Raw genomic sequence first — 22,768 nt, forward strand, 5'->3', positions numbered from 1 at the left:
TTGCAGCATTTTAAACCTATTCGGCAGCATCACAGCCACGTCGGTATATCCGTCCTCGATATCCGGGATAGCCTTTACCCCTTGTGATTTCTTGAACAACTTCTCAAGCTTGCTCAATTTCAGTGCTTTATGGTCTACTTCGAACTCAAAGGGAGAGTTCGGTTGATTAACAGGCGTAGGTGCCTTAGATAGCTGGGGCAGAATTGGGGGCAGAGCTGGCCCCGTTGGTATGTCCGTATCTGCCTGGACATTTGGTGCCTCCTCGGGTGCTGGGATTCCTGGAGGGGGAGGAACTGGGTGTGAAGCAGATGCTCCGACTTGTTGTTGTAATCTGGCAATTAACTCTGCCTGCTGGGCCATGATCTCGGCCTGTTGTTTGGCAAATTCATCCCGGCGAACAGCATCCTGCTGCATGGCTCTCATGGTGTCCTGTATCTGACGCATCATTTCCTCAACTCCTGTCGGTACCGCCATACTGCCCTGATCTGTCTGAACTACTGGCAGGTCTATCTCTATAGCAACAATTGGGATCTCAATCCGACTGTCCACTGATGGGGTAATCCGCTGCTCTGGCAACCTTTGCTCAGATACACTACGCCTTTTCGACCTCCATCTGATAACCGGGGGTAGAGAGTGAAACACTGGTTGTCCATCGACCAGATCCTCAGATCGATTAAGTCAGCGACCTCTTGTCCAAAGTGCTTGGGGAATATCTGTCTGGTCTGAAGCAATTATGCTAAACTACCTAGCAAAAAAGATAAATAAAGCAATAATAAGGAAATAAGCGAGCAGACGAACAGACAGCATAACGGCGTAAATAAACACAACACACAGTCAGGTATAATTAACACGCAATTGATACACTGTTCTCAAAGACCGATCATTATTCCCAAATCACTATTCCCCAAATCACCGTCCCTGAAGCTGAATCTGATACCCGCAGATAACTGATTCTGAGAATACAGAACTGGTGCACGTAGGCCTAATGCCCAAACTTGCAAACTGATACATGCATTCGTATAGAGACGCACTCTAAAAGCACATAACAAACAAGTGAGAGCCAAAACACCCCTATGTTGGGGTAAGGTTTCCCTGTCCTATTTTGTCAAGAACTAGGGTTTCACTACGCATGCAGTGGTTTCAAACAACCTATAAACGGGTAAGCAACCTGTCCTAATTTGGAATGGTCACTTTGGATTCCGAATATGTACTAGGTCGAATGGTCAAAAAGGGTGCCCCGGTAAAACCGGGGTTTGTGTTCCCATACTGGCAAAGCCCGCAACCGGTCAGCCTTACGGCATGCTTTGACAAAGCAAGCCTCCGGCAAACCGTTTAGGAATAGCAGATGGCAAACACGATGTCCTAGGCGCACCAATGCAAATGCAATGCAAAGAGACACATAAGTGTAATCAAAACAAGATATCATGAGTTCGAGTCAAGTTCTCTAACCCCCCAGCAGAGTCGCCAGAAACTGTAGACGTCCCCGAACGTCCCGGGAGGAAATCCCCCCCGTTTTGTTCATTGGGCTCACTACAGTTTAGGACTTAATGTCACGATCCTGTATCTAATCTTGCAGAGTGCAATGCAAGACCGATGAAATCATCAAAGAGTCCAAATCTGGCAAATCGTTTTTGAAAATAGATTTTTTGAAAGAAGTGCCAAACATGGACTGCTTTGCCAGATACAGAGTCGTCACCTAAATATTTTATTTTGGAAAATTTAGGAAACCCTGACTCGTTGCCTAAGGCCACGTATCCGTCATCACCAAAGTTGCCTCGGCTCGAGAACTTGGGTATGATTGGGGAAGGTCACTTCGTGAGCACCCCTACTCGCCCGATCAAAGATCGGCCTCTACTAACCATGATATCTAGTTTTGAAAACATTATGCGTTTTGAAACCGGTTATTAGCCTAGATTTACTTTGTGATGTGCACAGCATACAAGTATAGACTGGGTCGCCTGAATTGGAACAAAACATTTCATGTTTGTTTATTTGAATGGTTTGATGGTGCTACTCGCAAGTAGGCTAAGACGTGGATTTGCCACCCTCGGGTGGGCTTAGAAAAAATGATTTTGCCACTATCAAGTGGGCTTAGAAAACATGGTCTTGCCACTCTCAAGTGGGCTTAAAACTCGCATTTAATGAATTGTTCCAATTCAACCCAACCTTCACCCACAGGCATTCAAGCAGTTATATCATATAAGCAATTAGCCTCATGGTAAGCATGCTATCATGGCAGGCACTCACACACATGCAAGGATGCTAAAGGATAAAACTTACCGAGTACTCCAAGCTAAAACAAAAGCTATGTTAGAAATCAATGCATGATCCTAACTATGCTGAAATGCCTAATGCAACACATGCAAAATGTAACTAATATAGGCTCGGCTGTTCTAAACATGGCATATGATGATGCTATATCTAGCACATATTCAATTTGGAATTTGAAATACAAATGCAGTTAGTATGATGCGCCGAGCCCGGTGCATGCAATACAGATGAATGATGCAAACATGCTATCATACTGTATGCTAATTGAAACATGCCCTAATCTAACCATCATAAGCTGGTAAATAAAAGGGAGAAAGAGGTGGGGTTGGAAAACATACATCGCACTCACGCACAATTATTACAACATTGCCCTCGCTCGGAGGGTCCGAAAGAATAATACAGTCCGAAAGAATAATACAGTCCGAATAAATAGTACAGTCTGAATAAATACAAAACCCTAATTAATTTACAAATTAATCTAGAAAAGGAGGTAAATTGGCACGCAAATCCATGGACCGCCTCAGCTCTGTTCCAAATGATGAATGATGCATGCTCGAGTTGCCTGGCGTGGAAATCTATTGCAATGCCCCGATTCGCCTCTGTTTGCAATTGTTTTCGGAATATTGCTTAACGCTCCAAAAGGCCGCTGATTTCTAATTTACTGCAACAAAGAGCAACAAAGGAGCATGGCAAAGTATTTCACATATGTATGCATGACTACTCTTCAAGGAGTGTAGTCCTCGATCCTCGTGCCACCAATCACGCATATCGATACATGATGGCCGAGGAGTCGAATTGCACGACTCAATATGAGATGAATACACATGAAAACACAACAAGACCTAAACTCCATCATGGGTAATCCGGAGATGGCATACACAATGCGACTAACATACAACCTAGCATACGCAATGCTATGAAATGGCATACATAACGCTCGATGTAACATGGCATACACAATGCTCTAACATGCAACCTAGCATACACAATGCTATGAATTGAAAAGGCATACACAATGCATAGTGGACTTACACCAAAATGAGTAGACCTCAGCCACACTCATATCAGTGGCCATTAGATGAAAATGAGATGACCGAAATGCGTGCACACATGCACGCAAACCGAGGACCGAACCTAAGGCATTAAATGCCACTCTACCAAAGCATGGCAAGGATGAAGCATGGCATTCAGGCATGTAATTTTCAACACTGAAACATAATGCTAAATGGTCCCGAAACATTGAAATATGACACCCAATGCATAGAATAAGCCCCGAAACCCAAAACTAGTCCAATGCATTGAACCACAAGTATACAAAGGAAGCATTATTTGATCATAAAGTCTAAAGACAGAGCTAAGGAAGTCTCAAAACATGCACATTTCTAGTTTAGAGCATGGCCAAAAGATGCTAACATGATGGACTAAAATAGCAAGCAACATTGGCTAGCAAGCATGGTTTACATGGCATGTATATGAAGCAAATGAGAACTCATCAAACCAGCCAAAAACAGTGAATAACATGCGAAAATATGCCCAAATAATTACTGAAATATAGCCAATTCATGCAAAAATGAGGGGCTTCTTTGGAAGGTCATTCAAGGGGTTGTTAAGCACATATAAGATAGGCACTTAGCATGACCAAACCAACTCTGGAAATGAGTTATGACAGCCCTAAAACTCACAAAATTGGCCCTGAAATTAGTCTAGGAAACATGCAAAGAAAGGCTGCTTTGAAGAGCCTTGGATGGGATTGCTCTACACATGCACTATAGCCATAAAATATGATCAAAAGGGCCCCGGACGGACCTAAGTCAGACCCTAAAACCCACAAAATTGGTCCCAAAAAGTGACTTCGATTCATGCAAAATAGAGCCCCTTTGGAAAGCCAAAAAGACCCCCAAACAAGACAAGGAGAGAGAGGGTCACCCCCCTCTAATTTTGGCCCTCAAAAATGCATCAAAGCCACTGAAAATCTGCTGGATTTCAGTGGCTAAGAGGCCAAACCATAGCCAATGCAAGTGCTCTAATGCATAGCCTTAATCATGAAGAGATGAAGCATGCATAGGGGGAAGATGACCCCAAACCGAAATGGGACCTTGAAAAAACTTGAAGAGGATGTCAAAAAAAGACTTTTTCCAGTTTATAGAAAATCTCGAAAATGCTCACAAGTAAGGCTAAAATAGGATGCAAAAATAGCCCTAAAAGAGAGATAGAGGATAAGGGGAAGTAAATGACCTCAAACAGTAAAGTGCCCTTAAACAAAGTTGGAGAGGGGATCAAAATAAGACACTTTACAGTTTGGGTCGAAGCCCATAAATGCTTGCAAATATGGCTAACCAATCATGCAAAAAAAATGTGAGTTTAGGGGAAATAGGCACTTACCCTTGAAGAGCCGACCTCCAGCAGCTTTTGGACCAAGTTGGTGAGCTTTCAACCTCTTCAAATGACTTCCAAGGTGCTGGAATGGATGATGGAGGTGTGGTGCTAAGGGTTGTAGTGCAAATGGACCAAGAAAATGAGGGTTTTGGAGCTTAGAATAGTGACGATGGAGAAGGGAGGTTATAAGCCTTAAGCAATTTTGTTCAACCCCTCAACAAGAAGCCAAGCCTCTCCTTTATTGAGGAGAAGCTTCAAAATATCCAAAAAGGTCCCAAGTATCCTCCATACACGTGTATGGAGGATGCACTAAATGGCTTCCAGCTGGCACAGCTGGATTACATTTAGAAAAAGCAAAAAGCAAGAAGCAGGCCGGCTAGTTCAAGTGGCCGGCCGACCACCCCCTCTGGTAGGCCGACCAGGGGTCAAAAGGGTCAACAAAAATTGCTGGTCGGCCTACCCGGAAAGGTGGCCTCCCAGATGAGTAAAATACAGCTGTGTAGAGAAAAACCAGAAAAAGTGACCCAAGAGATAGAAAAGCTAGCTTTTAAGCAAGGTTCAAAAGGGTCAAGATGAATTTCTGGCCGGCCTACCTATATTGGTGGCCTCCCAGATGAGCACAACACAATGGTGGTATTAAAGGCCAGAAAATGTGGCTCAAAAGTGAGAAAAACTAGCTTTCTGCCAGAAAAACCGGCTTTTGGAGAGAGAAAAAGAGAAAACTGGCTTTTCAGGGGAAGAAGTGGCCGGCCACCATCCTACCACCTCCCTAACAATGAAAATAGGGTCTCTACCAAAAATGGACCAAAACGGATGCAAAACGAAGGTTTGGGGGCCAAAACGCGCAGTTCGGGGCCCCGAAAACAGGATGTTAGGCACCGGAAGTGGCGTATGACCACGAAGGTGGTCTCCCGAGCCACAGTGTTCTTCTAAAGAGAGGAAATAAGATTTGTGCCAAAAACCGGAGTGATCGGAGGTAATTAAGTTGTCCCAAACCGAGGCACACGGCCGGCGACTCCGAAAACCGAAAACCGGGCTCCAAACGGGAAAAATGGCCTACGACCACGAAACGTAGCCTACGGCCACTGAGAGATGGTCTACGAGATGTCTCCCTCCCTTCAGGAAGAGAAAACGGAGAAAACAGGACCCGGTTCGCAAACCGAGGCAAGGCACAAAAAGAGTCCCGAAGTCCGGAGGCAAGGCTTGCAGCCGAGACTCTGAAACCTCAGAACGAGCACAAAATGCAACATCACCGAGCGCTCAACTGGTGACGTCTGAGTCTTAAGGTTGATCAAAAATGGGGTGTCTACAAGGCCCATCTACCTCCTCCTTAATGTTCTGTTTGGTTGGGGGATTTGGAAAAGGAAAGGGAACATGCTGCTGGTGAAAGGCGCAGTATTTAGTTGGGTTATGGGAAGTAGGGAGTTTATCTGGTAGTGGCCGCGGCTCTAGGGGGCTTCAGGTGCCCTTTCCTGATCGAAACCCCCAAAGCTTTGGACAGGGACATGTATAGTGAAGTGAAGGTTCGTTGGCCTCACGGTGAATACTTGGTTGTTTGTGAGCTACTTCCGAACGCATCGGTGAATGGCGTAGCTGCAAGGGTTCTTGGGGTGGTAGTGGTGGTGACCATTCCCACATCTGAAGATCTGGTAGCTGCAGCACTGCTTGTGCTGCATTTGTACTACGGTTGAATGCCCTCTTAGGCAGCTCTCTATCTTGGTCAATCAGACCTTGTTTCATAGCATCCTCGATCTGCCCCCTATCTCATGTAGATCTGCAAAGGTGGGGAGGGGGAGAACGATCATCTTCTGCATAAGCTTGGGCTGGAGGTTGCGCACAACCATTCAAATCTGATCTTTTTCAACAGGCCTAACTGTCATCATCGAGGCCTTGGCCCTCCACCGGGTCACAAAATCGGAGAAACTCTCTTTCGGCTCTTGCCTAGTTGTCTCAAGATCACAGGTTGTGACCTCGATCTATATATTATAGGAGTATTGAGCTATGAAGGCCTTGTCCATCTCCTCCCAGTTCCTCTTGACAGAATCTTCCAGTTTGGCATACCAAATAGCCGCTACACCCAACAGGGTCTGGCCAAACAAAGAAAGTTTCTGCAATCTGCTGAGGCCCATCGGCCTTAGTATGTCTGAAAACAGCCGCAAATGCACCATAGGATCTCGAGACCCATCAAAACGATCTATGTGCGGCATTTTAAACCGGTCTGGCAGCGTCATGGCCGAGTCGGTGTATCCATCCTCAATATCCGAAATAGACTTCACACCCTGAGATTTCTTGAACAACTTTTCAAGCTTGCTCACTTTTAACGCTGTGGGGTCCACCTTGAACTCAAAGGGAGAATCCAATAGGTTGGTGAGTGCTTTGGATAGCTGAGGTAGGATCGAGGGCAGAGCCGGCCCTGTCGGAATGTCTGTATCATCCTGGACATTTACTATCTCCCCGAGTATTGGAACTCTTGGTGGGGGAGGAGCTTGGTGTGAAGCGGATGCTCCAGTTTGTTGCTGTAGCCTGGCAATTAACTCTGCCTGTTGGACCATGACCTCGGCCTGTTTCTTGGCAAATTCTGTTTGACAGGCAGCGTCCTATTGCATGGTCTTCATACTCTCTTGGAGCTGACGCATCATCTCCTCTAAGCCTGCCATATTGTACTAATCTATCTGAATAACCGGTATACCTGTCCCTGCAATAGAAACTGAGAACTCAACCTGACTATTTACTAGTGGGGTAGCCACTAATCTGGCGACCGCTGTACCGATACACTGCGCCTTTTTGACCTCCGTCTGGTAACCGGGAGTAAAGAAAGGAACACTGCTTGTCCGTCTTTCAGATCCCTAGATCGATTAAGTCTACGGCCTCTAACCTAGAGTGCTCGGGGGATATCTACCTGGTCGGATGCAATAGTGCTAAACTACCTTGCAAAAAGATAAATAAAGCATAATAAGGAAATAATGAACAGAAAAACAGACAGCATAACAGCCTAAATAAAGACAACACACAGTTGGCAAACACAAGCTGAATGAATCGTTCTCAACCACTGATTACTGTTCCCAGAATCACTGCCCCAAATCTGAATCTGATACCTGCAGATATAACTAATTCTCAAATACTGATGCCCGCAGGCCTGATACCCAAAGTTGCAAACTAACATGCGCATTCCTGTAGAGGCTCACTCTAAAAGCACATAACAAGCAAATGAGAGCCAACACACCCCTATGTTGGGGTAGGATTTCCCTGTCCTATTTTGTCAAGAACTAGGGTTTCACTATGCACACAGCGGTTTCAAACAAAAGCAACCTGTCCTAGTTTGGAATAGTCACTATGGATTCCGAATATGCACTAGGTCGAATGGTCAAAAAGGGTGCCCCGGTAAAAATCGAGATTTGTGTTCCCGTCGTGGCAGAGCCCGCAACCGGTCAGCCTTATGGCACGCTTCTCAAAGCAAGCCTCCGGCAAACTGTTCAGGAATAGCATATGGAAAACACGGTGTCCTAGGCGCACCAATGCAAATGCAATGCAAAGAAACACATAAGTGCAATCAAAGCAAGATATCATGAGTTCGAGTCAAGTTCTCTAACTCCCCAACAGAGTCGCCAGAAACTGTAGACGCGCCCCGAGGACTTTGTGTAGGCACCCCATTTTTGACCGACCTTAAGACTCAGACGTCATCGATTGAGCGCTCGGTGATGGTGCATGTTGTGCTCATTCTGAGGTTTTGGAGTTTCGTCTGAGAGCCTTACCCCCGGACCTCGGAACCCTTTTGTGCTTTGCCTCGGTTTGCGAACCAGGTCTTGTTTTCTCTTCTTGAAGGGAGGGAGAAGTCTCATAGACCATCTCTCAGTGGCTGTAGGCTACTTTTCATGGTCATAGGCCACTCTTCCCGTTTGGAGACCAGTTTTCAATTTTCGAAGGCGCCGGTCGTGCGCCTCGATTCGGGACCGCTTAACTTTCTCCGTTTGGCACGGTTTTTGGCACACACCTTGCTTCCTCTCTCTAGAGGGACACTTTGGCCCGAGAGACCACCTTTGTCATCGCACGCCACTTTCGATGCTTAACAGCCTGTTTTCGGGGCACCCAGCTGCGCGTTTTGACCCCCGAACCCTCGTTTTGCATCCGTCTTGGTTCATTTTTGGCATGGACCTTGTTTTCATTGTTTGGGAGGTGGTACAAGGGTGGGAGACCACCTTTCTCCCGCCAGCTGATTTTCTTGTCACGAAGTTGGTCTCATTGGTCTTTGAGCCACATTTACTGGTCTCCTACGATACCACTAGCTTGCATTCAATGTGGAGACCATCAAATGGGGCTGCCGACCACCTTTCATTGAGTTAAACCTTTTGAACTGGTCAACCAACCCGGGGAAGTGGTCGGCCGACCACCTGAACTAGTTGGCCTGCCTCTCCCAGTTTTGTCTCTGTGATTTGTTGCCAGCTGTGCTAGCTGGAAGGCACAGACTGGATCCTCCATACACGTGTAAGGAGGATCTTCAACCTTGGTTTTTAGCTTCTTTGAGAAGCTTTGGTCCCTTTTGGCTATAAAGGAGGGCCTCCCCCTCCTTTGTGAGGGTTCAGAAGTTTGTTGAAGGCATACAATACATCTCCCTCTATATCTCTCTATTTTGGCTCAAAAAGTGTATTGTTCTTGCACATTTCCACACCACCTCATAGCCTAACCCTTCCACCATTGCTTGGATCTTCTTGGAGGCCATTTTCAGAGGTTAAGGAGTTGGGTTTTGGGTCTAGAAGTTGCTGTCTTGCTGAGCTTCAAGGGTAACACACTTTTTTCCTCTTTTAAGCTTTATTTTGATCCATCTCTCAGCCTTATTTGCATACATATTTGAGCTTTGTTGTCAACTGAAAAAGTCTTGTTTTGAGGTCCTTTTGATGTTTGTTTAAGGTCATTTTGTTGTTGGGGGTCATCTACCCCCTTGCATGCTTCATTTTGCCTTGTTTTGAGCCATGCCCTAAGGCCTTTGTGCTGACCTTTGCCTGGCCTTTTAACCACTAAAATCCAGTAGATTTTCAGTGGTTAACATGTGTTTTTGAGAACCAAAATCAGAGAGGGGTGACCCTCTCCCTCCTTGTCTTGTTCACTAGCATTTTTGTCCTTACAAAGGAGCCTTCACTTGCACACCTCCAAGCCTCGTTTCAGGCCCTTTTCAGTGACTTTTAGGGCCTTCCTAGGCTCTATCCAGTGTTGGTTTTTCCACCTTGGGTGTGTCTCTTGCATGTGTAGAATAACCCCTCTTATAGCCTATCAAAGGAGCATGACATTCTTGCATGCATTGATCATGTTTCAGTGGGTTTTTGGGCTTTATTTGGCATGTCATATCTCTGAATTTTTCTAGTTTACTGGCCTCTCGAATGCTTCATATGCTTGTAGTGTAAACCATGCTCACTAGCTTCCATTGCATGTTGTTTTGACCATTGATTCTAGCATATTTTGGCCATGTTCTAAACTGATTTTATTCATAATTTGGGCTGCCTTAGCTCTGTTTTGAGGTCCGATGGTCGAATGATGCTTTCCATGCATGCTTGTAGTGTAATACCCTTGCCTAGCTTCGAGTTTTGAAACCTCTTGCATGCTTAACTTGAGTTGTTTTCATGTTTTGGCATCATTGAACATGTTATTTCAGAGCTTATACTTGTTCCATATTCCCATGTTTTCCACTCTTTAAATGCGTTTGAGAGTTGTGCTTGTATGCCTCATTTTTGGGCAATTGCATGAGTTTCATTTTTGTGCATTGCAAGCCATCATTTTAGTCCATTTTGCCACTATTTTGGGTTTGCATAGGGACTATTTGGGGTTGGTTTGGTCATTTGGGCATCGCTTTGCATACCTCTAGTGTAATGCACTTCACTAGTTTCGGTAATTGTGCCATCCAACATGCATCAGGTGAGTTGTTTGCATGATTCGGGACCATCTTGTATGTCATTTCAGAGCTGGAACATGTGTCATTGTATGCCATATTTTATCCTTGTCATGCTTTGGTAGAGTTGCACTTTGTTCCTTAGGTTTGGTCCCTTGCATTTGTGCATGTTTGCATGTACCTTGTTGCCTCATTTTCATCATATTGGCCACTGATTTGGGTGTGGCCGAGGCCCATCTATCTTGGTTTAAGTCCATCTTGCATTGTGTATGCCCTATAGTCCATGTTATCGCACGTTTGATCATTGCATTGCATATGCCTCGTTCATAACATTGCGTATGTTAGTGCATTGTGTATGCATGCCATATAATCCATGTGCATTGAGTATGCCACTGATTAGTTCATAGTGTTGTGTATGCCATTTGCATGCTTGCATGTCATTCCGTGTATCTTCACATCACTTAGTTGCATTGCATTTAGATCGCATGCTAGAGTTGCATTTGTCCATACATTGTTTGTTGCATTTTGTTTGGAGTAGGGTTTAGTCCAAACATGAGAAACGAGGGACGTTTCATACTCAAATTGGTGAAACGTGCCTCGATTCTTGGTCACGGACACTCTTGACTATCCATGATAGAGTTGTTGGCTTTAGGTGTTTACATGTGCATTCATTTCACATTGAGCCGTGCAACCTGACTCCTCGGCCATCATGCATCGAGATGCGTGATTGGTGGCCCAAGGATCAAAGACTACACTCTCTAGAGCTTATGCAATGATAGGGAGAGTGGTCGTGCACACATGTGTTGCAAATACCTTGTTTTCTCTCTCTCTTGCCTTTGTTGTAGAAAATGCAGAAACCGGGAGAAGAAACTGGTCGGCCGACCAGGTTTTTTGGCAGGCCGACCACCTTTTCTGGTTTTCACCACCAAGGGTGGTCTGTAGGTGGTCTCCAATGCCTATAACTGGTCGGCAGCCTCCCCCTAGATTCCCAGGGTAGAGTTTTATCTCTATGGAGCTTTGTGCAAGTTTCTGAAATCAATTGCAAACAAAGGTGAGCTGGGGCATCGCGATGGATTTCTCGACAAGGCGACTCGAGCATGCATGCATCCTTTATCATTCAAAGTAGAGCTGAGGCAGCCCATTTTACATAGTTTGCATGCTAGTTTAGTTAATTTGTTAATTAGCTAGTGTTGTGTAATAATTAGTTAATTCGATTCTGTATTATTTATTCGGACCCTCTTCCGAGAGGGCACAACTGTTGTAATAAGTGTGCGTGTGTGTAATGCACGTCTTCCAACCCCACGTCTTTCTCCCTTTTATTTACCAGCTTATGATGGTTAGTTTTAGGACATGTTTTAATCAGCATCCTTATGCTCGCATGATTGCATCCATTCATCTGTCTTGCATGCACCGGGCTCGGCGCATCATACTAACTGCATTGTATTTCAATTCCAAATTGAATACATGTTATCTGTAACATATCATATGCCATCTTAGAATAGCCGAGCCTAGCTTAGTTGCATCCTGCATGTGTTGCATTAGGCATCTCAGCATAGTTAGGATTCATGCATGATTTCTAATTATCTTCTTTCTTTGGCTCAGAGTACTCGGTAAGTGTTTATGCTTTATCATCCTTACATGCGTGTGAGTGACTGCAATGATAGCATGCTTGCCATAAGGCTAACTGATTATGTGATATACCTGCCTGAATGCCTGTGGGTAAAGGTTGGATTACTTGAATTGGAACAATTCATCGATTGCGAGTTTTAAGCCCACTTGATAGTGACAAATCTCCATGTTTTCTAAGCCCACCTGAGGGTGACAAAATCAACATTTTAGCCTACTTGCGAGTAGCAAACCGCTTTCAAATAAACAAACATGAAATGTTTTGTTTCAACTCAGGCGATCTAGTCTATACTTGTATGCTGTGTGCATCACATAGTAATCCTAGGCTAATAAACCGAAATAAGAATGCATGTGTTTTCAAAAACTCAATATCATGTTTAGTAGTGGCCGATCTTTGATCGGGCGAGCGAGGGTGCTCATTGCATGACCTTCCCTAATCGTACCTAAGTTCCCGAGCCGAGGCAACTTTGGTGATGACGGACACGTGGCCTTAGGCACGAGTCAGGGTTTCCTAAATTCCCCCAAAATAAAATATTTAGGTGGCGACTCTGTATCTAGCAAAGCAGTCCATGTTAGGCACTTCTTTCTAAAAATCAGTTTTTCAAAACGATTTGCCAGATTTGGACTCTTTGGTGATTATTTGGTCTCGCATTGCACTTTGCGGGATTAGATTCAGAACCGTGACATTTGAATCCGAACTGTAGTGAGCCCAATGAGCAAAACGGGATTTTCCCGGGATGTTCGTGGACGTCTGCACTTTGCTACTACAGTTCGGACTCAAATGCCACGGTTCTGAATCTAGTCCCACAAAGTGCAATGTGAGACCGATAAATCACCAAAGAGTCCAAATCCGGCAAATCGTTTTGGAAAACTGATTTTTAAGAAAGAAGTGCCAAACATGGACTGCTTTGCCAGATACAGAGTCGCTACCTAAATATTTTGTTTTGGGGGAATTGAGGAAACCTTGACTCGTGCCTAAGGCCACGTATCCGTCATCACCAAACTTGCCTCGGCTCGGGAACTTGGGTACGATTGGGGAAGGTCATCTATGAGCACCCCCGCTCGCCCGATCAAAGATCAGCCACTACTAAACATGATATCTTGTTTTTGAAAACACATGCATTCTTATTCCAGTTAATTAGCTAGAATTACTATGTGATGCGCACAACACACAAGTATAGACTAAATCGCCTAATTTGGAACAAAGCATCGCATATCCATTTGTTTGGAAATGGTTTGAAGTTTGCTACTCGCAAGCAGGCTAAACTGCAAATTTCGATGAATTGTTCCAATTCAAGCAATCCAACCTTCACCCACAGGCATTCAAGCAGTTATATCACATAAGCAATTAGCCTCATGGCAAGTATGCTGTCATGTTAACATTCACATACATGCAAGATGCTAAAGTATAAACACTTACAGTGTACTCCGAGCCAAAACAAGAAACTAGTTAATAATCAATGCATGATCCTAGTTTATGTCAAGATGGCTAATGCAACACATGCAAAATGCAACTAGAATAGGCTCGGCTATTCTAAGATGGCATATGAGGTATGACAACTCAATACATGTATTCAAGTAGGGATTGAAATACAATGCAGTTAGTATGATGCGCCGAGCCTGGTGCATGCGATTCAGATGAATGGATGCAAACTTGCGAGCATAAGGATGCTAAATGAAACGTGTCGTAGAACTAACCATCGTAAGCGGTTAAGTAAAAGGGAGAAAGACGTAGGGTTGGAAGACATGCATCACACACACGCACGCATATTACAAAATTGTGCCCTATCGACAGAGGGTCCGAAAGAATAATACAAATCATCTAATTAACTAACTAACAAGCTAATTAATTAATTACACAACCAAATCGAAATAAATAACTATTTTAAGTTATTAAAATACTGAAATGGCCTCGGGACGAGGGATGAATGCATGCTCGGATGGCTTCGCTTGGAAATCCATCGCCATGCTTCATGTTGCCTCTGTTTGCACTGCTCTATATCTCTGAAAGTTGTGCCAACTTCTGTGACACTTCTGAACCACCTTGTGGGCATGCTGTGAGACCATCGGTCAAAAGATAAGGCCATCGGCCAAAAGAATGGTGTCATCGACCACTAATAAGGCTCTCAGCCAGAAATAGTTAGCTGATCGGCACTGAATATGGTCGGTCGACCATCTCTTCTTGCTGAATGCTGTTTTTGCTACAACAGAGGACAGACAGAGCATGGCAATGCATTTACAAGACAATGTCTGCACAACTACACCCCTTATCTGTTTAAGACTCAAAGGTGTGTAGTTCTCGACCCTCAGACCACCAATCACGCATTCCAATGCATGATGGCCAAAGGAGCCAAGTGTGCAATTTAATGTCAAATGAAATGCACAAAACACATAAGGGGCCCCAACCTCTATCATGTTTGATCAAGAGGCAAGGGATGCACACACAATGCAATGCAACCTAAGCATGCAAGCAAGCTAATGCAACATGAGCATGCAAGCAAGCGATGTGCAACCTAAGCATGCAAACATGCATGCATACAATGTAATAGGCTGCAACAACAATACCAATAGCAAACATGTAACAACATGTAATCTAACAAATATGCAACAAACATATTAGCATGATGTAAAGTGACAACTTTGAACAACATGGTAAGATGCAACATGAACATGCAAACATGCAAGGCATGTAAAGGTGGACAAGTATGCAACAACATACAAAATGAGACAAGCATGCGACAACATGGTAGAATGGACTTAAACTAAAGTTGGATAGACCTCAGCCATGCCCAAAATCAGTGGCCAAAATGGACTGAAATGATGAATTGAAAAGTAAGGAAATGCATGCTCATGCATTGGCCCATGACTTAAGCATAATAACACAACTCTCAAGCATGATGAAGAGGTGACAAATGTGAGAATGTAGCAATGAAGTAAGCTCTGAAATTACATTCCAAAGGATTCTAAATCATGCATATATGACAAATAAAGCATGCCAGTGGACTCAAAGCTTAAAACTAGCCAAGGGACTTGCACCATGGCTATAACAAGTAAGCCCCAAAGGGCCGAGGTGACTCAAAATAGTCCCAAGGCAGGCCAAAACAAGGCTAGGAACATGCTTGAACAGGGTTAACTCATGCTAGAATGGAAGGCACAAAACATAACGCATACAAGGCTAATGAGGAGGATTGCACTACACCTACCAAAACCAAGCATGGGATGACTTTACCAACAAAAAATAGAGTCATGGCACGTCAAAATAACACCAAAAATGCACTAATACCAAGTCAACACATGCTAGAATAACAAGCTCACTCATTAGGCATGCATGACTAGTAAAGAGGACTTACACTACAAGTGTAAGAAGCGAATGAGGAATGCTCTAACCAAGTAAAAACAGAGCTATATCATGGCAAAATAGGAGCAAATACACACTGAAAGAGTGACCCAAAAGCCTAGGCAAGATGGCATACACATATGCTCATTTTAAGGCATAAAGCATGAACCCTTCAAAGCATTAAAGGAGTGATAAATGCAAGTGTTTAAGCATACTATATGGACTGAAATAACATAACAAGTGATGCCAAATCACTGAAATGGTCCAAGTAAAGCATGCTAGTGACTTGGACACTTAAGGCTAACAAGCTAGAATGCCTTATGGCTATACAAAGCATGGCATATATGGTCAAAACAACTCAAATTAGAGCTTAAGCATGTTACAACAAGGCTAAAAGCTTCATGGAGTCGAGCCAAAATCATGCTAGAAACATGGCTTAAAGCATGATGCATGTTAAGGCAAATGAAAGGATTGCAAGGCAAGTATATGGAGCATGTAAGAAGCCATTAAACCAACCTTAGACAGAGGTAAAACATGGAATAATAACACCAAATACTTGCTAAAATGGAGCTAAAACAAGCTAAGCAAACATGCTACCAATATAAGCCATTTATACTAGCATTCAAGACAACAAGGAGAGGGGATGACCCTCTCCTTTTTGGGACCCTAAAACACCATCCCCACCACTGAAATCCAGAGGGATTTCAGTGGTGGGAAGGCCTAAACAAGGTGATCCCAAAGCTTAAAAATAAAGCACAAGAACAAGACTAAACAAGGCCTAAGAGGGGGTAAACAACCCCAAACTAAAAAGTGACCTTAAATAAAGGTCTTAAGCACTAAAAATCAGAAATTTTATCAGTTAAGAGTTAAGCTTAAAATAATAAGCAAATAGGTCTAAAAGCTTAAGCAAGAATAGGATATCTAAAGGTTAGTTGCTCACCCTTGTAGAACCTCTTCAAGAACAAGGCTCCAGCAGCTTTTCTGAGTTCAAACTCACCCAAGAACACCAAAACCAACTCCCTAGTACCTCAGCCACAAAGGGAAGGTGTATTGCTAGGTGTTTGTGTGTTAAACTAAGACAATACTACACTTTTGAATCACAAAAATGGAGAAACAAGGCAAGATAGATACAAGGCTATATCTATCCATCAAAGGCGATTTTTCTGAACCTCTAAGAAGGGAGGAGGAGCTCCCCTCTTATAGGAATTCAATTCCAAGGCTTCTTGGAGAAGCTAAGCAAAGGTGCAAATCCCTCCATACACATGTATGGAGGGGGTGAATTGTGGATGCCAGCTATGACAGCTAGCATAAAATATCTGCATAAAGTAGATGAACGGGGCTCAACCAGAAAATATGACCGATCAACCAACACAAGGGCTGACCGACTAAATAAAGTGTCGATCGACCAATACTTTTGGCCGATGGAAAGAAAACAAGGTCGATGGCTTCAAGCCTTGGCCGATGGGTTGAGGGGATGGCAAACAAGCCATCCTCTTCCCTTAGAAACAAAAACACAAGTACTTGGTCCACAACCAAGCACAAAACAGACAAGTTGAGAGATCTTGAGGCAAGGCGCGCGACCGAGACCTCCGAGAACTCAAAATGAACACGATCATGGATTATCATCGTGTGTTCAAACGATGACATCCAAGTCTTGAGGACGGTAAAAAATGGGGTGTCTACAATGCGGAACCAAACCAATTTCAAACATTACAAACTGAACTTCGACAAGGCGCATACTTTCACTATAAAAAATGTAATTCCAGATTATGAAAATGAACAACTGGCACCTGTAACAAATGAATGGTGCAACTGGCCGCTTTCGAGAATAGCCATCGATAGTGTCAGACATTTGGATATGTTGTTCGCTAATTGCCTTCAATCTTTTCCTTCCCCTTTAAGAAAGAGCAAATCAAACAAATTAGATTGAAGAGAAAATTACAGGGGTAGTGTACACATTTTATCTGTTGTCTCATTTGAATCGATGCACTTTAAACTCCCTCAATTCTAACACTTCATTTTAAATTTTGTGGACAATTTTGGTCAAATTGCTAACGTCGTTTGTGATTTTCATAACAAATATTGTAATGTCAATTGATTGAGATTAACTAAGTTTAGTAAAGTTATAAGTTCACTAAAAAAAAAATTACACATGCCACGTATATGCATATTTTCTGATATAAAATAGTGAAGAGTTGTAATCAAATGGACGAAATTGAAAGAAAAGTTTACAATTGAAGAAACAAAGCGAGGCCATTCAAAATTTGTGCAAAATAAATGACACAAAGACAAAAGTACATGGGCTGCTGTAACAATTTATCCTAAAAAAAAATCAGTGTATTCCTTGGTGATGGATTTCATTTGTTTACAAACATATGTACGAAACCAACTAGTAGCAATTCTTCAAGGAGAAAACTAACATTGTTGGTGCGAGGTGACCAATATTCGTCAGATGCAATGATGACAATTCCTACAAAGTATTCCGATCAATATTTACAAGAACACAAAGAAACGGCTTCAACATGTGGTTGTTAACCAGAAAATTTTTCGTAAACACAGACAACAAAACACATAATTTCCCAACACATATACAGATTTTGAAACGGTCAAAAGAAAGGACACACATCAAAATTTTGCATTTAGTTCAGACAGCTTACAATTGAAATAATTATTTGTACAAGGAATAAATGCATAATTTCCCAAAAATTGAAGAGGAAGGACTACATTTTCTTTTTGATTTAGGGAGCAAGGACTACACCACATACTTTTATGAAGGCCGGACTACAAAGGACAGGGAAGCAACTGAAATATTTCATGACGGGGTTAAACTATCTAGACATGATTCTACTATCACTGAAATTGGTGCTAATCCCAGGCACAAAAAGCAGATGAAACCCCATCAAGTTGAGGGCTTCAATTTCCTACTGAGCAACTTGGTTACAGAGAATCCAAGTGGTTGCATCCTGGCCCACACTCTAGGCTTTGAAAAACTTTATTGATAATTACTTTTATGGAGAGTTTTCTGGCCAAGTATCTCCATGCTAGACCACTGGTGGTGTTGCCAAGAGGCCTTCTGGCTACATGAAAGAAAGAGTTCTTCACATGGCAAGTTAAGGACATTCTGCTATATGACTTATACTTTGTAAAAGCGGATAATCGAGCACAGCTCCTTCAGGTGCTCAAACAGTGGGCAAATTAGAGAAGAATACTTTTCCTGGCATACAAGCAAGTTTCTTCAATTGCATGTGACAATGAAACAAATAAGACTGCCGCTGTTTGGCAACAAATACTGCTAACGTACCCATCCATTCTCATTCTGGACGAAGATCATACTCCCAGAAATGAAAATACGGATGTCCTGAACTAGCTCAAGAAAGTCCAGACAGCCCGCAACTCTTGAATGACAACTACCTTTCTCTTGAAATGTAACTGTTATTCAACAGAAAGATGATAATTTCAAGAGAAAGGTAACTATCATTCAAGAGTTGCGTGCAATGACAGGCAAGGTTCTCTATTTCTACGAATGAGATTTTCTTCATGAATTGCCTAGGCTTGTTGACTTTGTTGTATTTCTTCACCTCAGCCCTACACATAAGTGTGAAGTTGAAGAACTGAAGAACTTAGTTAAGAAGTTCAAAATCAGCTGGGATGGGAGCACACTTTATGTGGACGCACAGTTGAGATCTCTCCTAAAAAGTTCACCTATAGACACGTCAACCACAGAAAGAGAGGGGCTTGACAATGCCCGGATGGACCACATCTTAGAGAAGTTGAATATTAAAGAAGGACTGAAGGCAAACTTCTTCATTAATATGTTAGGCTTGTGCGAATCAGGTGGGGAGAAGGTATTGGTTTTTAGCCATTATCTCCAGCCACTTAAGTTGTTGGAAAGGCTAGCCATGAAAGTGAAGGGTTTGACTCTTGGAAAAGAATTGTTTGTAATCACCGGTGATTCTAGTTCTGAGATTAGATAGTGGTCCATCAATTGTTTTAACACTTCCCGAGTTGGTCGACTCCTCTTTGGATCAGTAAAAGCGTGTGGGGAAGGAATAGTTCTCTACAAAATTTGAAAATCATCATCATCATTTCAACTCTTTCAATTAGGTTTCCTATGTTTTAAGTTCAATACCGTCAACTATGCATGAACTTCAGCACTGAAAGAAACATTTGTTTCAAAACATAAGTTCCGGCATTATAAAGTCACCGAGTACTACAAAATTGAAAACAGAATTCAACTGAGTATGCTAGCCATTGCTGAATCATGATTACTCATTGTTTGTTTTTCGTGTTTTTTTTTGGGGGGGGGGGGTTACTCTAAAAAAAGAATTGTTTTTCCTGTACCAAGATTACATAAACATTTTTATTTTTATTTTATTTTATTTTTTTGTTATATATAACCTAGCAACAGTTGGCCATGTAAATGCAAGACACAGTGATGCTTGTTGCTAACTACTATGAAACCTATGTTCAAGTTGCAGCACTGGTAGTAGAGGGAAGAGTTCCTATTCAAAAGGAAGAAAATACAAAAATCGAGTACAGAACAGTTCTTATTGGGTCGATTTGGGGTAGCAGAGGGAAGTGTTCCTATTCGAATAGCAGAAAATACAAAAATGAAGTAGAGAACAGTTCCTATTTGGTCGATTTTGGGTTGGGTGTGAAGGTATATGCGAATGAAAGAAGACAAACAAGGAGACAGAGAGGCACAAAGACAGAGAAAGAGAGAGCACGAAATAGAGGACATACCTACCGGAGGAGACAAAGCGACGGTGGTGCTAACGTTGTAGTGGTGCTCGATTAACCCTTGCGATTGTGCTCTAGCGACAAAATTTTTCTTAAAAAATGAATTTATGAATGCACTTTCATGGCTAGCCTTTCCAAGAACTTAAATGATTTTTGTTCGCTCAACTTAAATAAATCACTTACACCTTTTCTAAAAAAATATACACCTTTTCAGAAAAGATACACCTTTTGTGAAAGAAATTGTTTCATAAAATTTACACATTTTGTTAAAACATACACCTTTTCTGAAAACTTATACCTCGTAGTCAAAATACTTACACCATTTGTCAAAAGTTATACTTTTTGTGATTTTTTTTTTTCAAAAATTTACACCTTTTGTTGGAACTTACACATTTTGTGAAAACGTAACTTACACCTTTTGTGAATTTATTTAGATCTTTTGTGAAAAAACTTACACAATTTCTGAAAAATTACACCTTTTGTGAAATAACTTCTTTCATAAAATTTACACATTTTGTAAAAACTTACACCTTTTCATGAAAATACTTACACCTTTTCTGAAAAGTTAGTCTTTTTCTGAAATAATTTTTTTCATAAAATTTACACCTTTTGTTCAAAATTACACATTTTGTGAAAACAAGACTTACACATTTTGTGAAATCATTTACACCTTTTGTGAAAAAAACATACACCTTTTCCGAATAGTTAAACCTTTTGTGAAATAAATTTTTTCATAAAATTTACACCTTTTTGAAAATTTACAAGACTTAAGACATTTTGTGGGAAAAAAAAATTCAAAAACTTACACCTTTTCGTGAAAATACTTACACTATTTTCTGAAAATTTACTCCTTTTTTAAAATAATTGTTTTCATAAATTTTACACCTTCTCTTAGGACTTACACCTTTTGTGAAAATGAAAGTTACACCTTTTCTGAAGTTGCTTACATCTTTTGTGAAAAAATTTATACTATTTCTAAAAAGTTACACCTTTTGTGAAATAAATTCTTTCATAAAATTTACACCTTTTGCTAAAAGTTACACCTTTTTTGAAAACTTATACCTTTTTGTGGAAATACTTACACCTTTTCTGAAAAGTTACTCCTTTTGTGAACTAATTTTTTTCAAAAAATTTATACATTTTATTGGAACTTACACCTTTTGTGAAAATGAAACTTACACATTTTGCGAAGTTACTTACATCTTTTGTGAAAATACTTACACTATTTCTGAAAGGTTACATTTTTTGTGAAATAATTTCTTTCATAAAATTTACACATTTTGCTAAAACTTACACATTTTCTGAAAATTTACATATTTTCGTGGAAATACTTACAACTTTTTTGAAAAATTAATCCTTTTGTGAAAAAAAGAAAATTCATTAAATTTACACCTTTTTATGAACTTACACCTTGTGTGAAAACGAAACTTACACTTTTGTGAATTTACTTACATCTTTGGTGAAAACACCTACAATATTTTTGAAAAGTTACACCTTTTGTGAAATAATTCATTTTATAAAATTTACACTTTTTTCTAAAAATTTACACCCTTACATGGAAATACTTACACATTTTCTGAAAAGTTACTTCTTTTGTGAAATAATTTTTTTCATAAAGGTTACACCTTTTATTGGAACTTACACCCTTTGTGAAAACGAAACTTACAACTTTTATGAAGTTACTTACATCTTTTGTGAAAACACTTATACTATTTCTGAAAGGTTACACCTTTTGTGAAATAATTTATTTCATAAAATTTACACATTTTGCTAAAACTTACACATTTTCTAAAAAGTTACACCTTCTCGTGAAAATACTTACACCTTTACTCAAAAGTTACTCCTTTTGTGAAATAATTTTTTTCATAAAATTTACACCTTTTTTAGTAGCTTACACCTTTGTGAAGCTACTTACATCTTTTATGAAAACACTTACACTTTCTCAAATGTTACACCTTTTCTGAAATAATTTATTTAATAAAATTTACACCTTTTGCTACAACTTACACATTTTCGTGAAAATACATACACTGTTTCTGAAAAGTTACTCCTTTTGTGAAATAATTTTTTTCATAAAATTTACAAATTTTATTGGAACTTACACCTTTTGTGAAAACAAAACTTTCATCTTTTCTGAAGTTACTTACACCTTTTGGAAAAAAAAACATACACTATTTTTGAAAAGTTACACCTTTTGTGAAATAATTTCTTTTATAAAATTTACACATTTTTGTTGCAACTTACACCTTTTCTAAAAACTTAGAACAAAAAGTGTAAGTTCTAAGAAAATGTGTAAATATGATGAAAAAATTTTTCACAAAAGATGTAACTTTTGACAAATGGTGTAAGTATTTTCACGATAAGGTGTAAACTTACAGAAAATGTGTAAATTTTATAAAAGAAAGTTTTTCATAAAAGTTGTAAATTTTCAAAAAATGTGTAAATTTTTTCACAAAAGATGTAAGTTATTTGACAGAAGGTGTAAGTTTCATTTTCAGAAAATGTGTAAGTTCCAATAAAAGGTGTAAATTTTATGAAAA

At 41.0% G+C, this 22,768-nt stretch overlaps 1 pseudogene; it reads left to right on the plus strand.

Moving 5' to 3' along the window:
- LOC145800601 (protein CHROMATIN REMODELING 35-like) overlaps nucleotides 1-19,558 on the plus strand; it is a 51,675-nt pseudogene extending 32,117 nt beyond the window's left edge.
- The last annotated feature ends 3,210 nt before the right edge of the window (nucleotides 19,559-22,768 follow it).

The sequence above is a fragment of the Camellia sinensis genome, chromosome 10 (assembly GCF_055761805.1).
Source record: "Camellia sinensis isolate YWXY chromosome 10, ASM5576180v1, whole genome shotgun sequence".
Taxonomy (NCBI): Eukaryota; Viridiplantae; Streptophyta; class Magnoliopsida; order Ericales; family Theaceae; genus Camellia; species Camellia sinensis.